This window comes from Agelaius phoeniceus, chromosome 6 (genome assembly GCF_051311805.1).
Source record: "Agelaius phoeniceus isolate bAgePho1 chromosome 6, bAgePho1.hap1, whole genome shotgun sequence".
Lineage (NCBI taxonomy): Eukaryota > Metazoa > Chordata > Aves > Passeriformes > Icteridae > Agelaius > Agelaius phoeniceus.
In genome coordinates this window covers 937,803-953,333 of record NC_135270.1, presented here as the reverse complement: position 1 = coordinate 953,333, position 15,531 = coordinate 937,803, and the positions used below count along the sequence as shown (strand labels likewise).

General features: G+C 43.5%; 1 long non-coding RNA gene across 3 annotated transcripts in view; it reads left to right on the top strand.

The window, feature by feature from the left end:
* LOC143694278 (uncharacterized) overlaps window positions 1–8,886 on the top strand; it is a 53,102-nt gene extending 44,216 nt beyond the window's left edge. For all 3 annotated transcript variants that reach the window (XR_013182624.1, XR_013182626.1, XR_013182625.1), the window contains 4 exons: window positions 4,032–4,100; window positions 4,963–5,078; window positions 5,290–6,499; window positions 8,340–8,886. This is a non-coding gene — a long non-coding RNA (uncharacterized LOC143694278). The remainder of the gene's footprint in view (window positions 1–4,031; window positions 4,101–4,962; window positions 5,079–5,289; window positions 6,500–8,339) is intronic.
* The last annotated feature ends 6,645 nt before the right edge of the window (window positions 8,887–15,531 follow it).

Sequence of the window (15,531 nt, the reverse complement as noted above, 5' to 3'; positions counted from 1 at the left end):
AAATATTCTTTATTAGTAGGATACCTTAGATACAGGTAGTAAAATGGTGTGCTGGGCTGGCTGCTTGGCAAATAACCAGAATGGACAGATGGTTTTTCATTATCTGTTATATGGAAATACTAGGTTTGTAACAGTGTGTTTTGTGTTGATGCTTATTCATCTGTGAGAGAGTCATTTTCAGGCTGCTTGTCCAGGAAACATTCTACATCTTCCTTTGCATCTGCAGAACAGCTGCTTTAGCTAGGATTGTCATTGTTCAATTTCTGCGAAGCTGCAGGCTGTCCTAATGTCTTCCCAAAGCCAAAGAAATGAGTATAAAATAGGGTTTTGGGGCTGGGATCCAGGGTTTACTGTCTACGAGCCTTCTTTGTTTTGCTGTGTAAAATCTTACTCCATGCTCACTCTATTCCTGCTAATATATGATGTCAACAATTAGCACAGAAAAAACAGTTTCTCTTGGTAACAGTTTACAAATGGTGGGGGATACGTTGAGTTTAGGTAGTCATGCAACCCGTGTGTTTGCTGAAAAGGAACATTGTAAGCAATAAGGCTTACAATGGTATAAAATCTTAATAGCAAATAGTTAGTTACTCAGGTGGTTACTCTGGAGAAGGTGGTATAAAATCTTAATAGCAAATAGTTGGTTACTCAGGTGGTTACTCTGGATTGGTGGCTGGGGATTTCACATCTACAGGACATAAAAATTAGAAGTTGTAAATTACAGTGTCTGTTTCAAAGCCTCAGCATTGAAGTTGCACTAGGTAAGGTGCAGAGTTCAGGTCTTTCAGGTAATCAATATTTAATTTCTCATGTGCCAATAATGCTGGTATTTTTGTCCAATTCTGCCACCCCTTGCTGTTGACTTGCACTCCTTGCAGTAGCTATTGGGAGCATAAACCCATGTCACAAGCTTGGAGAGAAGCTGTGGAACAGTCCCATGGTTGCCTCATGTTTATGGTGTTTCCAGGGGCTGGAGCAAACTCAGGATGAATCTCTCTGAAGCGCACACAGGTATCCCGTGTGTGGGGCAATACCACTCCTTATACAGTATTTTTCACTTTGCAACTTCATCCTGGTGTTAATTCTGTGAGAGATACTGAAGATGAAGAGGAGTATTTTTCACGTGATCGTGCAGTAATGTGAATGTGTTTTGTTCAAAACATCCCTCAATACGAGTGCATTCTATTTGCTAAAAATGAGAAAAATGCCTGCAGCATGATCATTTCACTTTATCCTGTTCTTTTGGATAATTTCAACACAAGGTTATCCTGATGTAAAATTTTCTCTAATGTGGTGATTTTTCAGACAAAGATTTTTAAGTCACAAGAACACCCTAGTACCATTTTTGAAATGGTAAATAAGTGTAGATGATGAAATAATCGAGGTCAGAGTCAAGGGTTTTTTCCCATTTTGGGAAGGTTTAACCTTATTCCACCTGCAGACTGTGTGTTTCAGTGGATGTTGCTCTTGAGAAGCAACGGTCACGATTCTGACCTGAGCTTTTCTATCTGTTGGATAAAATTATCTCCTTTGTCTTGGCTCAGCAAGGAATTTTGATGTTTCTGTGAACCTTTCTCTTGTGTTCAGAGTTTCATTATTTCCATCTCTCCGTTCCAATGAGCACGTCCTTCCACCTCTTAACTTGGTCAAGGCTCAGCTTGTAAGCATGTGGAATGAAACATTCAATCATGCACACCCTACATCTTAGCATAAAAAGACCTTTTTCCTATGAAATATTTTGAAAATTCTTGGGAATAATTTTCAAAATTTGAAATAGAAGAAAGAGCCAGTAACACAATATCATTTAATCATTTAATAGGTTTATGTATTAGGGTTTGACTCTTAGCCAGAGATATTTTTCTTGGCAGCCTGGCAGCTCCACTGTGGAACTGTGTGCAGGTCAATTCCCTTGAGAAGGATGGGTAAATTGGCTCCTGGGAGATGGGCACTGCCTGGCCCCGATGCTGCAGCGTGCTTGGGGTCAGGCTGGCTGGCTGACTGTCTAATAATAGTGTGTAATAACATAATACTCTTTTTAATTGCTGATAAATAAGATTTTTCAAGTTAACTCTGTTTCATCAGTGACCTGCCTGACTTTAGCCTGAGCTTTCCAGTTCCTGCTTTTCTTATTTTCTCTCCTGTCCTTCTGAGAGGAAGTGATGGTGGCTGGAAGTGTGCGGCCAGGGGGGCCGGGGTACCACAGCACCCCTGCACACTCAGCCTTGGAGATCTGGTCAGGAATCTGCTGCTGGGTCTCAGCCTTCCAGTGCAGAGCCTGGCCATGCTGCCATCACTGTGCTACACCAGGGAGTTCTCATCTGTTGGGTCCAACTCAAAAGCAGCCTTCATTTTCAAGAGGAATTCTTTGTGGGTGATGCTGTGAGGAATGTGGTGTTTACACTCACCCCATACTGGCAGTAGAGTAGAACAACTCCTGACTGATTTGGCAAGGAAGACCTCGTTTTTTCTTCACTAAACCTAAAATTCTTCACTAAAGCAAAATTCACAGGCTGGTGATAGCTGTCTCTACAGTGGAAAATATTTATTGACTTTATTGACAATTTAATAGACTTTGTCAAGCTTTGTTGTTTAGTTTCTATTGATCCTGAGACACATGGGGCTGCTTTTGCTTCCTAAGGGATTAAACTGGCAAGCACTTAGAATCAGATTTGGGGAAGGTGGGTGCAGAAAACTTTCTACTTCACTTCTGAAAAGCAGAGTAATAATTAATATTTCAGATAGAAATGATAGCATTTAACAAAATATGTGAAGTTTTTATTATGTGGGTTTTTTTTAAAAATCCTGGATAAATGAAATGAGGCTTTTGGAGATAGCATGAGCTGGATTTTCTATTGAGTTTGGTAACCTCTGATTCTGCTCTCCTTTCTCTTTCTGGTGCAACTTGTAGCAAACTTATTAGGTCAAAGTATAATTTTGTAAGAATTATTTTTCATTTTGAGCCTTTCCCACTTGATGTTGGGGAGGGAGGGGAATGGAGAAAAAATAGCTCCTTTCGCAAATAGAATTGGAATTTCATACTGCTGATCTGAGCCTTTCTAAGATTTCACTGAACACTGGGTCTGGTTGAAACTGAGGGGACTACTCATGACTGAGGTATGAAAATTACATTTCATTCCCTGGATTAGGAGTTTTCTCTTGCCCACAAGAAAGTTAAGGGGAAAGAAAGAGAAATGGGTTTAAAATTTCCTGTGCTGTTTTCAGTTTGCTCACCTTTCTGGAGATACCTTAGCAACTGTAGGACATCTGAAAAACTTTGAACTGTGTCTTTATGTTTGAGGCTCTGTTGGACATGGCTTTTGTTACGATGTTCTTGTGTCAGTACTTTGAACTTAGCCAAGCAATGTTGGTATCAGCAGTGACTCTGATTAAACCTATGCCTTTCTAATTAATAATGCATTCTTCATGAAACAAAGAATATATTTCCCCGTGTTTTTATAACCTGATGAGTCTAAGACTGAATGAAGTCAATGCCAAGCAGCTCTAAAGCAAAACACTGGGTTTTAATGTGTTTCAATGTAGGTTATGAACAAGAAAATAGACATTTATTCTTAAATTTCAGCTACCTTTAATTACTTACTCTATGCATATTCCAATTCAGATTGATGAATGTTGAACCAAAAGCAGACCTAAAAGAATTAATTTAAATTCTCCTAATTCAGAGGCAAACTGTTTCTATAGCTTTGTTTTGAGGGGTTTTTTGGTAAGGAAATGGCAAGTATTTATTTATCCAGCTCCCTCCACGTTTCCCACCATCATTATTCCCAGGGATCCCTGCAGGGATAAGTGGTCTCTGACCCTCACCAGGGTGAGCTGCAGGAGCCTTGCAGCCGTGCCTGTGATTTCTCACAGTGGCAGAACAACTGCAACAGCACAGAGACATTTTGCTAAAAGCTCCTACTGTTCCCAACAGGTTATTATACAGGCAGAATAAAATGCTTTCTTAAGGACCAACCACATTTTTTGTCTGCCTGAAAGGTCACATTTCTTTCGTTTTTTTTTCTCTTGTTTAGGTGAGAGATAAACAAATGAAGATGAAACTCAGAAGAAATGTTGAAAATAGCAGCTGGCAGTACTTCTGCGTGAGTATCTCCATTTACACCTCACCTTGCTCTTAGAGACCTTTGAACTCTATTTAAAATGAATTTTGATAGGTGGTGGCTGCTGACTATCTGCATTTCTTCTTCCATTTGTTTTCTGTGCTTGTTTGGCACCACTGCTGAATGTCACCAATAAGGGAATTGATGAGGAAGAGATGAGGAACCAAAACCCATTCTTTTTTAATCCCTCTCTGTTATGCTGCCCATCCCAGGTTTTGTTGTTGTTTTTGGTTTTGGTTGTTTTTTCAACTTCATTCTGCACCCCGTTCTTACTTTTCTTCCTGTGTCCTCTCTGCTGCCCCTCCCTCTTTCTGCCTCTCTCCTGTGACTGCGGGGCTGGGGAGGAACTTCTGGGGGCTGCCCCCCATTCTTGCAGCAGAGTCCCTTTTGGGAGAGATGTACTCGTGGAAAGGGCTTGAATAAAGCACCACTCTGCTGTCCAGGGCAGTTTGATTCCTTCTGTGCCTTCTTTGGGGGTGAGGAAGTAAGGCTGAGCGAGAGGGGCTGGAGACTTGGGGCCTCTGATTTCATCTGGGGCACTGCAATGTCCCTAGGAGGGAGAGCCAGGCTGTAGCCATGACATTTTCTGACAAATCCTCTCCTTAGCATTTTTTCTCCTGAGAGGCCTCAGGAACAAAATGTAAACAATGATTATCTGCTGCTGTGGAATGCTGCAACAGGTGCATCTGTGATTGGTCTCATGTGGTTGTTTCTTATTAATGGCCAATCACATCCAGCTGGCTCGGACTCTCTGTCCGAGATACAAGCCTTTGTGAAATCATTCTTTCTTTTTCTATTCTTAGCCAGCCTTCTGATGAAATCCTTTCTTCTATTCTTTTAATAGAATATAGATCATAAAATAATAAATCGAGCCTTCTGAAACATGGAGTCAACTCCTCGTCTCTTCCCTCATCCTAAGACTCCTGTGAACACGGTCACACCAGGCTGATGGAGGAGCAGGTGAGTGGGGAATGAGGGGGGGTCATGCTGGGTTACCCTGCCCCAGAGGGACCAAAAGCTGCCAGAAAATTCACACGGAGGGGTGGGTGTAGAACACCAAAACCTGTCAAGTTTTTCGTTTTTATAGGTATGGGCAAAGAATTGGAATTTATCTCTAAAACCATTTGGAAAGAATAATTTGGAAATAATCTATCCATTCTATTGTGTACAGGAATGCAGGAAACTCTGACTAGAGATGCGTAGTCGTTTTGAAACCAATGTTATAACGTTTTTACCTGGGAATGAACCAACCAAGTGCCCTTAAACCGCAGGAACAGCTGCTGGGGCTGAAGGGAATCAATCCAAAATCAATCCCCGGCAGCTTCGGTCTCCGTTCCCTGCCTGCCCCAAGGCGCGTCCAGCCCGGCCCGGGCAGCGGGGCGGTGCTGCCACCTTGTGGGCACAGAGCGGTGCTGTGCACAGAGGGGAGCGGTGAAGCACAGTGAGGAGTGCAGAGGAGCGCGACCGGGCTTGAGCGGCCGCCGTGCGGGGCGGTGGCTGGGAAGAACGAGAGCGGCGGGGCCGGTTTCGGCGGGCGGCGGAGGCGCGGAGGGGACAGAGCTCCCGTTTCAAGACGGCGAAGCGCCTGCGTACCAGGATCCTGCGTGAGCCGGGTCGGGCTCCAGCCGCACTCAAGATGGCGGCCGCGGCAGGACTCCGGCAGAGGCGTCGCCGCCGCTCCCTACCGCGGTTCGCGGGGCTCCGGTGCCGCTGACCCCGCCAACCGTTTTCTCCCGCCGGGAAAAGCAGCAGAAAATGGCGCTGAGAGCGCGGGATCGGCGTCGGGACCGGGTTGAGGCAGCCAACAAGAGAAACGCCTGTGTGAGGAGCGGGGGATGCTTAAGGGTACCACAACAAAGATGGCGGCTCAGCCGGGAGTGGCTTCTGCCAGTACCAAAGATTGCGGAGAGGAAATCCAGGAGAAACGGCTGCTGGCATCCTGGGCTTGCCAGGCAGGTTTTGTACTTGATTGCAAGGCAGTTTTCCTGCCTCTGCAAGGGGTGAAAACTGGAAAGGGGGGACAAAAAAGGGTCACTTTTTACGCCACACCCAAGATGGCGGCTGAGGGCGGCACTCACTTGCCCTTCCAATGATGGCGGCAGTGTGCTCATGCGCCTTGGGTAAGGGGAAGAGAGGGCGGTACAGGAAATACCCCGCTCCGTCTGATGGGAAGAGTGCTTTCTCCTGGGTCTCGGCGGCATTGAGGTCGCAACGAGTTCCAAATTATCCTTGTGCCTCTCCTGTTGTGACTAAATCGGTGTTCCCTGAGTGTCTGCAGCTCCCTGCGTGTGGAGGGAAGAAGCCTGTGCTGGAGAATGGGAGGAAGGTCCCTGCTGGTTGCTGTGTCCTCGGTGGGCACAGAACTCTGGCCAGATGGCTTGGTGAGTATTGAAAATGTGAAAAATGCGTATTTTGTGAGTGGCTTTTCGCAAATATTAAAATGAATATGATATGCGTTGTGTTAGAAAGTAATGCTGTATTAATTCTCTTCAATAGCGTGTTAAATATAGTTTTAGGTTATAACAAAATGTTAAAATAGAAACTCTGTTGTGTAGGAGACTTTTTTTAAAGAAAGGACTCGCAGCGAGATAGCAGCTACAGGACACCTAAATCTTTCAGAGCAAAAGAATTTATTGCTCTCTTATTAGAAGAAACTAACTTCTTCCTGCCTCGAAGGCGCCGTTAGGATTCAGAGGAAGAAGTTGATGATGTTGACAGAATCCTGTGTCTGCATGGAATTTATTCCTCATGTATGAGATGTATGAATATGCAACAGGCTGTTGTTTTTAAGGGTTAATCCTTTGTTAATGGGGGTCCTTTTTCGGGCTTATGCTGCCCAGAAAAAGGTACCCGGACTGTCTGTAACTCTTTGTCTCTATTGTCTCATATTGTCCTAATTTAATTTGTCCAAATTATTAGTACTCTGATTGTATTACTGTTTTTATAAGCATGTAATTACTGGTAGACTTTTAAAATTTTAAAAACAAGTGATTGGCGTTTTTCATAGGATCACTCCTGCTTCCTTTTCACTGAATTGTTGTAATGAGTCGTCAGCTTTTAGCCAGCCTCAGTTCCGTTTCTTTTTCATGAATCTTTTTGGTTGTTTCGATCCTGAACTTGCCAAACCCTTAATTTGCTAAATTAACCCTGAGAAGGTTCCACAAGCCAATGCTGAGGGGATTGGGGATTGGATAGTTAGGATCTTATGGCCTTTCAAGGGTTGGGTTCACCCCCTGATTTTGGTGCCAAGGGAAACTCCAAGTTAACACAGATCAAAATAGGAAACAGTTCCCTCATCAAAGTCAGCTTTCCAAACCTCTGTTCAGGATCCAAAAGAAATGGGAATGCCCTTGGCAAAAAAGGGCATTTTGAGACAAAGCAAGCTTAAAATGCCTGTAAGCAGGAAATCCAGGAGGAATGGCTGCTGGCATTCTGGGCTTGCCAGGCAGGTTTTGTCCTTGATTGCAAGGCAGTTTTCCTACCTCTGCATGGGGTGGCACCTGCATCCCACTGGAAAGGGGAGAGAAATAATTCCCCTCCTTCCCTGGCCCAGCCCTGGAGTGGGAGCAGCTTGCCCTTATCCTGGAGTTCTCCTGCTCCTGCCCAGCATCCCTCTAGTACCCTCATGTGCTTCCCAAGCTCTCAGCACTGATGGATCTAAACAAGGAGAACAATCCCTGTTCCTTCTCTTCTCCATCCTTGATGTTCCTGGGCCCTGCATCTCCCTGGTTATTCCCTGTCTGACTCCTCATCTCCATCCCACCTTCTCCCTGGTCACATCTGAGCCTGAGATGTGTTCAGCAGCAAATCCATTCCTTTAAAGGAAGCCCAGTGCAAAGAGCATCCAGCTGCAGGTAAGTCTTCCTGCATTTCATTTTTCTCTGGCCAGTTTTGGAGGGTTTCCCTCTGTGCTTTCCTGTGACCCAGATGTGTCCCTTCCTTTGTCCAGATCCAGTGCCAAAAGATTGAACAACTGCTGAGTGGGGTCTGGGGTGAGAATGGTTCTGCTAAAATGAGGGAAAGAATGCTAGAAGAAAAATGAGCTTCCTTTGAATGTCTGGAATAAAAGCACTGGGAAAGGGCACTTTTTAGTTCAATTTGGTGCCACCTCCCCTTTTTTTATGGCTCATACTCCATGGTGAGCAATCTAAGCCAAAAGATGAAATGCAGGAGGCTTTGATTCTGCAGTGAGCTTAACTTCCCTTTTCTCCTCTCTTTCAGGACAAGGAGAACCACTGAAGTTGTCCTGGCCTTGCCAAGGTGTTTGAGCTGCCAAACCCAAACTGGTCCTGATGATGGAGGACTTAAGAAATTACTCAATCCAGCTAAATGCTTTAAAAAGGGAGATGGTTTGGTTATAGAAATATTTCTGCCTGAGACTGGGAAGAGATTGGGAAAAGTTAAACCCCCCAATTCTGCATAACAGCACAAGGATTTTTTAATTCTTTGCCTTTTTTTCCCTTCCTTTGAATGGGTTTGTTTGTTTCCCCTTGGAGACTGCACACATAATAGGCAGATTTTTCAATTAAGCCATTTTTTCCCACTTTTAGTCTTCAATGGAGCCCAGGTGCCAATTGTTTGCTGCTTGGTTTCTGCCTTCCCTTTCCTGCCTACAGCTTAAGCCCTTTCTCTCCTTCCTGCTTTTTGGCCATCACTGGTCATGCAGATGATGCTGATGCAGATGGCTGATAAATAATTATCAAACAGCTTGGCAATGGTCTGTATCAGCTATCAGTGACATTAAAAAATGCAGTATATGGACCATCAAGCAATGAATTTAGCAACAGTTGGATAGTAACTAATCATCTTTCCTTTGAAGCCCTCTTCATAGCATATTTCCTTATAAAGGGAAAGCATTTGGTTTTTATTTTATAAAATACTACAAATCACCAGCAGCCAGCTTAAGCGAGCATGGCAGACTGACAAAGACATGGTAATGTTTTTTCTTTTAAATCCCTCACAAGCCCATCCCCTACTGGGGAGGCAGCTCAGCGAGTTTCAGCCCACAGCTGCCATCCTGTGCTCATGGAGAGCAACCTCTCCAGCTGTCCCAGCCTCAGGAAAGCACAGAAGAGGGCTTTACACAGATCAGGGATTAAGCTAGACCCAGGTTGGGCTCAGCTCAGTCACCATGGCGCTGTCAGAGGCCTTAAACCCTTTTTCTATCGGATTGATTGATGGTGGTTGTGGTGCAGCCACTGTGTTGCTGTCAATGTGCTCCCCTGCAGCCTAGCCTGACATGGTGAGCAGGGGCTTGGGGTTCTGTCCCATGTGTTAAACATCAAACCAGAAGATAAAACAACAGCTAAAAGCCCTGCCCTGCCATGTGCCTCACTCTGCACCACTGCTATGAGAGGAGGGTGAAAGACCCAGTCAGTTTTAGCTCTGTAAAGCAGCTGCAGAGCAGTGATGAGTGCCTGAATCACATCCCCTGCATCCATCAGGGGAGTGAGGGCAGGGAAAAGGGCAGAGAAAGGGAAATAAAAAACCAACAGAGCCACCAAGACTGGAGGATGTGAGGATGAATCCAAAACTATGCTCTCCAAGAACTGAAAGAACACATTTCTTAAAACAAGACATCCAAACTGGAATGAGGGACTTGCACTCTTTCCAGATCTTCCCAGCACCATAACCCATTTAAAAAAAAAAAAAAAAAAAAAGCCATCTGTGGAAATGGGATGCTCCTTTAAGCCTGGCAGAGACTTTCTCCAGCACCGCAAACCACCCTTCCTGTTGCTCTTCCTTTACCACTCAGGGCTGAGCCATGGAGACATGCTTCTTTAGTGTGTGTGTGTATTTCAGGTTTTTTTTAAACCAAGAAAAAAAATCAATATCATATTTTAAAAAGAACCCCCAAAACTTTGGGGAACCTGGGCATAAATGTCAAACAAAACACAAAGAAAGACTGAGCTACTAATGGATCTTAGAGCAGCAGTGGTGGGGTGGGAGGCAAGAAATCTAGCAGACAAATTTAACACCATTGAGGAGGGTTTATGCACAGTGTTTTCATTGCAAGCAGCATTTAGAAGTGATTTATCATATCCCAGCACCCTCCTTCCCTGTCAAAGTGATAGGCAGAACCAGCAGAGCAGCTCTGAACACACTGTTCACTACCAGGCACCACCAACAAATCCAGAACAGCTCCACCCTTGGCCAACCCTGTCCCCTTGGGCCTTCTGAGAAGCTGGGATTTAGGAAAAGGCCTTGCAGGGGAACAGTGTTTCAAATGTCAAAGGCTTTAAAAATCTACAAGGCTATGAAAGAACATTTCAGGGTTTTTTTCAGCTAATTCTTTAGGAATTTACTTGGAATAAGCTTCTTCCCCAAGAGGGATTTCAATTCTACACATGGACAAAGAGGAGAAAACATGAATGCAGTGTTGAGACAGCTGCGTGCTGAGAGCAGTGGTTTTAAGGTAAGGCCCTTGTATATCCGGGAGGGTGAAACCTCTGTGTTCAACCCTCTGGGATCATCACCTGGGCTTCCTGTGCTTCTCAAGCTCTCAAAGTAAAATTGACCTAGCAAACTCATCTTTGTCTCAAACCTAATCCCTGCATCATCCTTCAGGTGTGTTTCCTCACAATGAAATTGGAGTAGAAAATGCTTTAGGAGATGCTTTGCAGCCCCTTCTTCCCCAAAGGCCCAATCTGCTTTAATTTTTAGGAATGCTCTTCAAGCACAAGGTTTGGATGCGGCCAGTGAGACTCACATTTCAGAAGGACCATCAATGGTCTGATAAAGACACAGCACTTTGAAGCAGGCTGCTGGGACTGAGGAGGATATTTGAAAGCTGTTGACATGCAGTTCTAGCAGAAGTGCAAAATGAAATGTAATGTAGTAGAAGTGGAAAATGAAATGCTGTTAGACAAGGCTGCTGCCCAAATTGGCTCTGCCTGGATCCACCTGGCCTGCAGCACAGCCTTCTCCCTTTCTCCTCACTGCCTTCTGCTCAGCACCGACCCAAACCTGGGCTATTTCAATTCCTGTCAGACACAGAGCAGCTGATGGGCAGCAAATGCAGCCTTCCCAAAGTGGCTGCCCATGGCCCAGCCTGCAGGGCAGAGCTCAGGGAGGAGGTGGCAGCTTCCTCGGTGGCTTTTCATGTCCTCTCTCTGCCATGCAGACACTGGCATGCATGGCACGGCTCTGTTTTGGCAGCCGGTCCCTTGGCAGGGCTGGGTGAGCGCAGGGTGAGTACAGGGTGAGCTCTCTGCTCCTTGCTGTGACACCTGGGCTGGCAGGGATGACACAGTGACCTCGGCCGGCCCATGCTGCCTGTGCCATCACCTGGCACTGACGTGTTTGATGAAAATCCTTTTGCTGGGATTTTTCTCCTGAGAAGCCTCAGAACAGAAATGGAACCAATAACGATCTGCTGGCTGTGGAGTGTGGGCTGGAGATGGTTTAGCAACAGGGGCATCTTGGATTGGTCTCCTGTGCAGTGTTTCTACTTAATGACCAATCATGGTCCAGCTGTGTCGGGGCTGTGAGCAGTCCCAGGTTTTTATTATTCATTCCTTTCCAGCTTTCTGATGTCTCCTTGCTCTTTTAGTATAGTTCTACTTTCTCATTTTCTTTTAATATAATAGAGATCATAAAATAATATTTCAGCCTTCTGAAAGGTGGAGTCAAGATTCTCGTCTCTTCCCTCGTCCTGGGGACCCTCAAACACCGCCACAATCAGCGGCCGAGCGGGTTTGTGTGAGCCTCTCAGTAACCCTCGGCCGGTCCCGAGTCGGCAGACACCGGGGGGCAGCCCTGACACGGCCGAGAGCGGGGAGACACTGTCTGTGCCCCGAGGGTGCTGAGGGCACCTGGGCTGGGGGGAGACACTGTCTGTGCCCCGAGGGTGCTGAGGGCACCTGGGCTGGGGGGAGACACTCTCTGTGTGTGCCCCGAGGGTGCTGAGGGCACCTGGGCTGGGGGCAGACACTCTCTGTGCCCTGAGGGTGCTGAGGGTACCTGGGCTGGGCCCCTGTGTAGCACAAGAGACACCAGAGACAGCGGTAGAAGATAAAGGGCTGACTCTTAGCAGGGGTTAATCCAAGGTTTTATTAGGAGTCCCAAAGGAGCTCCTGCACCTCAGGGGCCTCCTGCCAAGAGCCCCAGGGAGATGTGCCAAGGTCACATTTAAAGGGAGGTGGAAACCCAAAGTAGATAACATTTTACCAACCATTAAGTGACCCTAAGGGATGGATGCTGGGGCATAGACATACAGGACAGCGTATGGGGCAAGGCTCGGGGGGCTGACCCCTGGCCTCTGGCTAATCACTGGACGACTTGGACCGAAACTTCTGCATGGAGGGGATGGGAGGCTGAGTGATTGACAGAGAGCCAGGGTCGGGGTTTGGGGATGATCTCATCCCGGGAGAGGGATAACACAGGGAGAAGGAGGGGGGTACAGTTTGGGATAAACCATTTGGGAAAAATATGGGGATACAAAACAAAACGACTTCAAAGTATTATAAAGTATAAAAATGCACTACAGCAGGTTTGGGCAGCACCAAATAAAATTTAATAAAATGCTTTAAAAATAAAAAAATTAAAAATAAAAATTAAATAAAATTAAAAAAAAACAAAATTAATTTAAAATAAATTAAAAACAAAGTAAAAACTGTAAAGGGCTGTAAGAGTTCCATAAAAGGTAGTGCTGTATTGCAAGACCCTCAAACACCACCACAATCACCAGCTTGAGTTGGTCTGGGCAGCACTAAATTAAAAAAAAATAAAAACCTTTAAAAATAGAAAAATTAAAAATAAAAAATAAAATTAAAAAATTAAATAAAACTTTAAAAATAGAAAAATTAAAAATAAAAATTTAATAAAAAATAAAATAAAAAAATAAAAGCTTTAAAAATAGAAAAATTGAAAATAAAAATTAAAAATAAAATTAGAAAAATAAAATAAGCTTTAAAAATAGAAAAATAAAAAATAATAAAAAATAAAAGCTCTAAAAATAAAAAAACTTAAAAATAAAAAATAAAAATAAAAAAATGCTTTAAAAATAGAAAAAACTTAAATAAAAAATAAAATTAAAAAAATAAAAAGCTTTAGAAATAGAAAAATTAAAAATAGAAATTAAATAAAAAATAAAATTAAAAAATAAAAAGCTTTAGAAATAGAAAAATTTAAAATAAGAAGTAAATAAAAAATAAAATTTAAAAAATAAAATAAAAATGCTTTAAAAATAAAAATTAAAATTAAATAAAATTTTAAAAACAAAATTTATTTAAAATAAATGAAAAACAAAATGAAACCTGTAAAGTGCTGTAAGAGTTCCATAAAAGGTAGTGCCGTAATGCAAGACCCTCAAACACTACCACAATCACCAGCTTGAGTTGGTCTGGGCAGCACTAAATTAAAAAAAAAACCTACAAAAATAGAAAAATTAAAAATAAAAATTTAATAAAAAATAAAATATAAACTAAATGCTTTATAAATAGAAAAATTAAAAATAAAAAGTAAATAAAAAATAAAATTAGAAAAATAAAATAAAAGCTTTAAAAATAGAAAAATAAAAAATAAAATTAAAAAATAAAATTAAAGCTCTAAAAATAGAAAAATTAAAATTAAAAATTAAATTAAAAATAAATAAATGCTTTAAAAATAGAAAAATTAAAAATTAAATAAAAATAAAATTTAAAAAATTAAATAAAAAGCTTAGAAACAGAAAAATTAAAAATAATAAATAACTAGAATTAGAAAAATAAAATAAAAGCTTTAAAAATAGAAAAATAGAAAAATAATAAGTAAATAAAATTTAAAAACTAAAATAAAAAGCTTTAAAATTAGAAAAATTAAAAATAAACATTAAGTAAAAAATAAAATTTAACAAATAAAATAAATTAAATGAAAAACAAAATAAAAACCGTAAAGTGCTGTAAAGTACCATAAAAGTTCCATAAAGGGTAATGCCGTAATGCACGACTGTCGTAAAACTGCCGTAAATCGCGACTGTCGCAAAAGGCGCCGTAAAGCGCGACTGTCGCAAAAGGCGCCGTAAAGCGCGACTGTCGCAAAAGGTGCCGTAAAGCGCGGCTGTCGCAAAACGGGCCGTAAAGCGCGGCTGTCGCAAAAGGCGCCGTAAAGCGCGGCTGTCGCAAAAGGCGCCGTAAAGCGCGACTGTCGCAAAAGCCGCCGTAAAGCGCGACTGTCGCAAAAGGTGCCGTAAAGCGCGACTGTCGCAAAAGCCGCCGTAAAGCGCGAATGCCGTAAAACTGCCGTAAGGCGCGACTGCCATAAAATTGTGCCGTACAGGCTGGCGGCGCCCTGGCCGACACGGGGTGCCGTACAAGATGGCAGCGCCGTGGCCGTCGCAGAATGCCGTACAAGATGGCGACGGCCGCCCGAGTGGGCGTGTCCGGGGCGGGGCGCCGTGTCGACTTGCTGACGTCATTCGGCGGCACTCTGCCTGCAGTTCGCCGATGCAGACGGCAGGGGGCGCTGTGCCTGCAGTTCGCCGGTGCAGACGGCAGGGGGCGCTGTGCCTGCAGTGCGCCAAATCAGACAGCAGGGGGCGCTGTGTCTGCAGTGCGCCAAATCCGACAGCAGGGGGCGCTGTGTCTGGAGTGCGCCCATGCAGACGGCAGGGGGCGCTGTGCCTGTAGTGAGCCAAAGCAGACGGCAGGGGGCGCTGTGGCTGCAGCGCCCCGCTGCAGACGGCAGGGGGTGCTGTATAAATAGAGTATAAAGTATAAACTATATAGAAGAAGAAATAAAAGCTCTATGTCACCTGCAGCTGTAGAAAATTTCAGGCTCCCATGGAGGAAATAGTTTTCCTAAAATCATTACCCTTTGGGGGTTTTTTGCACTCCCCGGTAGCCTGAACGTTTCTACTGCTGCTTTTTCATTTTAAAACTAGAATGGAAAGCCAAGATTAGAAATTCAGGGAAAGAAAGAGAGAAAGAATTAAAGAGAGAAAGAAAGAAAGAAAGAAAGAAAGAAAGAAAGAAAGAAAGAAAGAAAGAAAGAAAGAAAGAAAGAAAGAGAGACAGAAAGAAATAGAGAAAGGGAGACAGAAAGAGAGTGAGAGAAAGAAAGAAAGAGAGAGAAAGAAATAAAGAGAGACAGAAAGAGAGTGAGAGAAAGAAAGAAAGAGAGAGAGAAAGAAATAGAGAGAGAGAGAGAGAGCGAGAGAAAGAAAGAGAGACACAAAGAGAGCGAGAGAAAGAGCGAGAGAAAGAAAGAGAGACAGAAAGAGAGCGAGAGAAAGAAAGAGAGAGAGAGAAAGAAATAGAGAAACAGAAAGAGTGAGACTAAGAAAGAAAGAGAGGGAGAGAGAAAGAAATAGAGAGACAGACAGAAAGAGAGCGAGAGAAAGAAAGAGAGAAAGAAAGAGACAGAAAGAGAGCGAGAGAAAGAAAGAAAGAGAGAGAGAAATAAAGAGAGACAGAAAGAGACAGAAAGAGAGCGA